We start from the raw sequence: 8,162 nt of genomic DNA, 5'->3' as shown, positions 1-8,162 counted from the left end.
ATGACATCTACAGATGCATGAGCAATACATTTATTTTTATTAGATTGAATTAAAAAAGCCTATTTTATTTTTCTTTTAAAGAAAAAAAAAGAATTTAAAGATTTTTTTTTTGCGTTATTAAGAGGTTTTTTTAATTCAGTCTAATAAAAATAAATATATTGCTCATGCATCTGTAGATGTTAGTAATGTATGGCAATCGCTTCTTTGATTTTAAAGAACATAAATAAATAAACATAACATACGTAAAATTTAAAAATAATCATAGAGAAAGTTTAGGGTTTGGTTTAGGGCTTTTTGGTTTTACTTTATTAAGTATCTGTTGTCAGGTAGTAATTGTTAATTTTGAAATTTAACTTGATATAACGTCATTTTAACAGAACGTCAACGGTTTCTTGTAGACGTATCTGTTTTAAAAAAAGTAAAGTGTTCTCGAATAGTTGAATTTAAATATTTTAAATAGTTTTTTTCTTTATTCTTTGTATTTTTTATTATTTAAGAGATAAACTTTCCGAAACGTTAAGCATTTTTTTCTTTGTTAGGCAAATTTGTATAACTGTAAACATAACTTCTGACAAACAGTGTCCGTTTAGGTTTAACGCAGAAGTGTTTACAAAAAATAACTATTTTATTTTGTAGATTTTCTTGCAGTGCAGTGGCGAAATACCCATAAAGGATTTTTTTTGGAGAGATGAATCTGCCACATAGGTATAGACATTTTTTACTTAAATTTTAAATCTTAAGTCTCCTTTCGAAATATGACTTAAAAACGAATAAATTAAGTCATTCAAATTATTTAAATCAAAAAAGACTAAAATTTTCTGTGAGCTTGCAGCTCCTGAAAGTAGATCGGTATTTCATTAACACTCGACTTTCAAAATATCGCGGTTTTATTACAAAGGTTTGAGTTTTATATATTGTATAATTTTTAGTAGCAGAAATCAAAAATTTACATGGAGTTTTAAGCTTTTCAGCTGCTAATAGTAGAAAAAAATAGTAGTAACATTTTCTTAGGGTTCTTATTAGAATTAGATAAATAACATAGTATTTATTTAATAAAAATAGTATATTTAATTATATTATATTTATATAATCTAGTTAAATATATTATATCATATTTATATTTATCATTATTTAATTAATAGAGTATATTATAAAGAATATTTTTCTATAGTTATAAATCCTTCATCATATTGTCAAGATACCGTGATTATCTACATACATTTCACAGCCATTTCCCCATATATTTTCTTATCTAAATTATCATATGCTCGGATTGGCACAAGGGTGAAAATCCATGTTTATAAGTGGCGATACAGGGTGTTAGAAGAAATTAATCCATCTCACACAAGATTCTTTCAAATGTATAGTTGTATATTAGATTGTTAGATGAGAAATATATTTTTCTGTAATTAATGGTAACCCTCCTAAGGCTACAACCCTTCAAAATGTCTTATTATAATAAATATGGAGCAATGACTACCACTGTGATATTGTAACGCTTTCATTCTGAAGAAAAAAAATATGGTGTAAGCAGTTTTACCTTTTAACACATAAATAATAAAAATAAAAGAGTTACGTGTTTATATATTATAAATAATAGAAAATTTGATGTCTTATTAATATAAAATGTATGATTATCTTGTAGCTGACTTTTGAAATTAAAAAAAATATCTTTATTTTTCCTTGTAAATCTCAAACCCACCCTGTAATAGATTACATATTGTAAATTTATTGTCTATTCGTCTAACTTAATATATAATATAATATATAATTATAATAATCTTTGAGGTAATGTTTTATACAGCGTGTTTTTTTTTCGTAAGTAAGTATATTAAGTCAGTTATAAGAATTTTAAATGTATATATAATTTTATGTATAAAAACTATTTCTATAGTAATACCAATTACATCTAACTTATAAATATTGTATTATAGGTATTTAAGAGACTTCTAAAATTAAAATTAATTAAGTTAAAAAATATATCGTAGAGAAAAAAACAAAGGTGGTGGAGTAATAATGCAAGTTTATTTGATTGAAAAATTATAGTGAACAGATAGTGGACTATAATACTATATTATTTGGCCTCTGAAAGACAGAAGCTGTAAAAACATGTTATCTCTTAAATTCTAAGAATTAAACTATTTTTTAATCTATTGGATATTAATAGTTGTATTAATAGATAACAGGAAATTAGTCCATTCATAGTACGAGAGCATATATGTCAAATATGATGCAGAAATGTTGCTATATTTTTATTATTATATATTTTTATTTCATTCTTCTTTAGACGTCTATGACCATTATTATTTTAATTCTCACCAAAATAGTTTGTAAGGAGCAGTGTTTAATCTATCATGATATAAACGATATTTTTGGAAAATAATATTTTTCCTATATTTTTTAATTTTAAAAATTAACATAACTATTTTTATCCCTTAGTTTTAGTAAAGAATTGCTTCCTAAATAATTCTAATCTACAACCGTTTAGTTATAACGCTTTTACATCACTATTTTTTAGTATTTCAGTTACGTTATGAGATTCATAACACAACTAGTGGTGTTATGAATCTATAACACAACTAATTTTTATAATAATGAAAAACAACTACGAAAATCTAAATATATTAATTTTTTATACAAATTCCTACTACTAATTATTATAAATATTAATAACACATTTTTTACACTTCTTCAAAACAATTCCTGCTGCTGATGATGTAATTAACGTTTTATGGTTTACTTTTTCATTGCATTGTTTTTTCACCTTTTTGTCATCACACCATATCAAAAACTGGTTGTATGTTTTTTCATATATTTTGATCGCGACTTTTTCGGCAATAATGATTCCGTGGCACGTACTGCGGCAACTTCTACATCTGAAGGGAGACTTTCGGAATCGCTCATCGTAATTTTTAAAATGATTTTTTCTGGGCAAAATGTGCTCGGTTTTACTTGACAAGGTAAATTGATTTTTCAGAAAAAAAAACTCTCTACTTGATAAACAACGTTTGTAACTATAGTCTGAAGCAGATAACAATACCCCACAATTATAATTAAAAAATATGACAAATGACATAGTTAAAGCTGTTAAAAGTGGGCGAGTAATAAGCGAAAATTAAAACAACATTTTCTTATTTTTCGGTTGTAGATAAAACCTTGTACATGACTTGTGCGTTTAAACATGATTACTCGTGTGATTAGAACAACTCGGTTTATGACCTCGTCGTTCTAATCGTTCACACTCGTTGTTTTTATCATGTTCATAAACACACTTGTACTGTAAATAACTATTTCGTTGTACCATTTTTTAATTATTGTGTTGTCAGATCAATATAACACATCGCTTAAGTATAAAATTTAAAATGTTTAATTGGGAAGATTAGTGTTTGAAATTGTTACTAATTTTAAAATAACATATTTGTGCCAACAGGTTATTTAATAAAAATGTGTAATTTAATAATATACAGGGTACGATAAAACTTATGGAATGATTCCTTGATAACAATAAGGGGCCATCATCATCATAATCGATTCCTCGTGGGTACCATGCGGTAATTTTTGTGGCATTTATTTAGAAGCAGATTGATTCCTTGATAACAATAAGGGGTCATCATCATCGTCATCAATTCCTCGTGGGCACCATGCTGTAATTTTTGTGGTCCATCTGTTGTTCTTGCCCGGTGTCCTACCCATTACCAATTGAGGGATTCGATTTTGTGGATGACATCTATTACCTTGGTATTTTGTCGTGTCCACTCTATTCTTTCACATTTTTTTTTTCTTACTCCAGCATATTTCGTTTCATTGAACTTGTGCGACGTACAGTTTCCTGATAATGTTCGTTTTAAGTGTCCAGGTTTCCCATGCATAGGTCCTCACTGGCAGTACACATTGGTCAGATGTTTTCTTCTTTAGATAAAGTGGCATTCTAGATTGAAATATGATTCTGTTTCTTCCATAAGTACTCCATGCTAACTTAATTCTTCTGTTGATTTTTGGTGGTAGAAATCCCAAGTTGTGTATTAGTTGTCTATTAGAATTTCTTTTCTGTCTACAAGTTTATGGAACATTGCTTTATTGTATTGTGCCATTGGTGGCTGTATTAGGTTGTTAATTTGTGCTTGGTAGTTATTCAGGACTATTGGAAATTAGGACTATTTTATCAGCGAATGTTAGATGGTTAATATATTCTCCATCTATTCGTAATCCATTTTGGTTTAGTCCAGTTGACGCAAGATTTCTGCTAGTGTTGCTGTAAACAGCTTTGGCGATATTGCGTCTACCTGTCGTACTCCTTTGCCAGTTGAGAACTCTGGGGTTATCTTACATATCATTACTTTAAATACTTTAACATTATTAAATACTTTAATACTAATACATTAACTTAAAATACTTAATCGGCTTTGACTTAATCTACGACAATGTCATTATGACACATTTAACATTGTCATTTGGATGTCATTATGGCTTTCATAATAGCACTAGTGCTATTATGAATTCATAATAACACGCAAATTTTAAAATAAGAAACAAGCAAAAAAAGGTACCTAAATACGTTTATTTATTGTAAACAATAATTATAATATCAGTACAATTGGTTAAATTAATTCCAGACGATGATAGGTGAGTTGGTTTCCTGACTGGTTGAACTTGTTGAACTCCATCATTGCCAGCAATGTTACCCAAAGTATTACATGACACTTTTTTCTTATTTTCTTTGGAATTTTCTATATAGCTCTCTGCCACTGTGTTAGAGCGCCAACCACCATGTATTTTAACAGTTAATAAATCCACTCCTGAATCTGCAAGCAACGACGCAGACGATCTACGGAAACAATGTCAAATGTATTGTTATGGATTTGGAAGACTTAGGAACAATGCTATATTATACGGCATTTTGCCTAAAGTATTAATGCCAACGGGTTGCTTAATACATTTTCCATTTCTGTACCCCACAAAAAAGCGAGTATGCTCTGTGGTGCTTGGCCGCATAGCTATATATCTTCGAACCATTTCCACCATATTTATTCCTTCAACATTCCTTTTCGTTATAAAAAAATCTCGTGATATCTTTGTTCTCGTAAATGGAATAATGACATGAATGCATTGTCCTTCATCTTTAACATTTTACAGCTGTAGATTTGTCAACTCGATACGCCGGCAGGCTCCCGCAAGTCCCACTATCAATGAAACTTTTGTCAGGAAATAAGTTTTATCATCGGCTTCCAACAAAAACGAGTTGTCTTTTTTTCTTAAAATTCTCGATTTTTTGACCGAAATCCTTCCGATTTTCTTTTAAGAAATGCAATTAAATGGACGTACTTACTAATATCTGTATTTTTCTTCACTGATATAACTAAACGTAGCATGGAATAATATACCCAATGTGATGAAGCCTTCCTATGTTTTAAAAGATGTTCAAAATATGCCAGGAGAACCTTTTCGTTACTACTATTCTTGATTCCTTTCCCTTTACACCAATCTTCAAGTTTTACATAGGCTTGCTCGTACGTTTGGCTTGATTTTTGGGGAAGTAGGGAATCGACAACGTTTTGCGCAATGCCTTCAATATCCTAAGGGACACTTTCAGAATCAGAATCACCCATATTAATATTATTTTTTGCTTTTTGCTAAAACTGAACGTTTAACACAAAATTGAACATCAATAATCGAGTTGTCAAAGTCAAAATGGAAACAATCAACAAGCACGGTTACCACGGCGCGGCGTCGACTAATATGGGCACCTGATAATTTTTAATTTTAATTTTTATGAGGATATCTCTGATATTTTAAATTAAATCAATCAATCTCTTTGGATCGTCCCTCGTGTCGCGTCGCAGATTAAATTTTGAATGATGCACGTTCGATACGAACTTTTTAATGAAACTTGTGTAACTAAGCCACTCAACTAACGCCTCGTGGCTTAACGTTACACGCGTTTCATTATGATGTTCGTATCGAACTTGTATCATTAATAACTATAACTTTATTTAAACAATTGTCACAAATAGAGCATTTTTTGCAATTACCATGCTCTGGTCAAGGCAGTATGTAGAAACTACCCTTAAAAACGGAACTCTGACCAATTGGCAAAGGCATACATTCGCAGGCACGTGAATAATAAATCCCTAACAGCTTCCAGTATAGAGTAAAACATTTTCTACTAGAAGGCACAAGAGGGAATAGGGACAAATAGAGAAATAAAACCTTTTCAAGGATGCGCATCGGACGGGAATGGATCGATGTACCTTAAGGGGATTTACGTATTTGCATTTATTTAGAAGCAGTTTGGTTTATTCGACAATGTGCCGGAGTTATAAACAAGAAGGAAAATGGAAAATCGAGAAAAAAGTAAAAGATGTTTCAGACGTAGGATAAAGACAAATAAAAATTCTAAAAATAAATGTTTTTCAGATTGTCTCCTTTTTTGGAAGCTTATATTTACAATGTTGATATAAGTTGTATTATTTACTTGGCAATATATGTATGGATGATAGAAAAACATATTGACATACCGTAGGATCAAAAATAAATACCGTCAAGTTGGTATGACGATTAATGACATTAGCCGTATAGAATGACAGTCACATTTCCATGTCAACTCTGAGGGTTTTTTTTCGATTGTATTGTATTGAACAGTGTTAAGTCTTTAGAATGTCGATTTTTTGTCGAAAATTCACACAAAGCGAGAGAAGGATTTAATAATAATAGCTCCCGTATATAGCGTTTAACGCCTTGGGAGTAGCAAGGTACAGCTTGCCATGCTAGAGCCGTTCGGTATACAAGGAAGGTAATATGGCTAGCACTACGCTTCAACCGCCTATTATTACCTCAGGATTTAACTATTTTTATTTTATTAAACATAGTCGGCTGATGAAATGCCGGCTGTAGGATTCGAATCCACAACCTTTGGATTGGTAGACGAGAGCTGTACCTCTACGCCACCGGGCACCACAGAGAAGGATTTTAACACAGAACATCTAAAAATTTACAAACAAAAATTAAAAAATCTAAAAAACGTTGCTATCAGAATCTGAATCTCAGAATGCAAATTTTGAGATATTAGGGCGAAGATTATAACTGAAGATAAAAACAAATAAATGTTTCTGAAAATAGCAAAAATTCGAAAAACATAAGTATTTTTTAAAAGTTCGAATATTGATGTTTTAATAGGCCAACTTGATTTTGATAATTACCCACAATGTATCTATCTGTCTGATAAACAAATACCAAAGAAAGAGCAAACGTTTATGAAATATCTAAAAATTTTAATTATGGGGGAACATTTTTTTTAGAAAATGACTACAAAAATGCAAAAAAATTATTCTGAGAAACTGTTGTTTGTTGTAAACAGCTGTAACAGAAGTTGTTATTGCCTTCTTAGTTTTCACGCTATGTGACTTTTTTAGTCCAGAGGCTTAGTTTTTTTAATATATTCCAATTTTGAGATATTGACCACAATTAATGGTTTTCGAATAAAAAACCCGGAACATGTCAACCCGGTCAAGAAATTAATTTGTATTATTTTAAAGTTCAAAAAAGTAATAACTGCGCCATCGCCATTGGGTTTTACGTACTATGAGATCTAATTCGCGGTATTTTTGGATTCTCAAATAAGTAGAAAATGTTCATGAAAATTGCACGGTACTATCTTTACTAAAAAGCGAGATATCCCTCAATTACATCAAAGATGGGACACTCTGGACAGCCATCATTTTAAAAAATACCATGATGAAAAGAAGATTTTTTACTCTGATTTTTTTAAACAATTTCAAACGTTGCAAATATATAAAAAACATTTAAAAGTAATACCTTGTAAATAATTATATGTCGAGAAACTATGGTTACGCTCGCTGAATTTGACAGTTTATGTCAGTATAATAATATATTTTTGTGAAAGCGTTTCGAAATTGACAGTTTTTGATATGTATTTGAAATTCCAAATCACATTCTTTTAGGCACTAGTATCTAAAAGTGACACTTCTTTAGGCACTAATGCCTAAAAGTAAAAAATGAAACGTTAGAATCAATTTATCTATCTATTGGTCCCTCAGTAAACAGTAAACACTGTTGGAAAATGAGTTTTTGTATTCGGAATCTTCACACTAATAAATGACTGACGATCTTTAATAGCATCTACGGTCAAAAACGTGATTTCTTCC

This window comes from Sitophilus oryzae, unplaced genomic scaffold (assembly GCF_002938485.1).
Source record: "Sitophilus oryzae breed Bouriz unplaced genomic scaffold, Soryzae_2.0 scaffold_1400_pilon_pilon, whole genome shotgun sequence".
Taxonomy (NCBI): Eukaryota; Metazoa; Arthropoda; class Insecta; order Coleoptera; family Curculionidae; genus Sitophilus; species Sitophilus oryzae.
Note: the sequence above shows the minus strand (reverse complement) of the source record.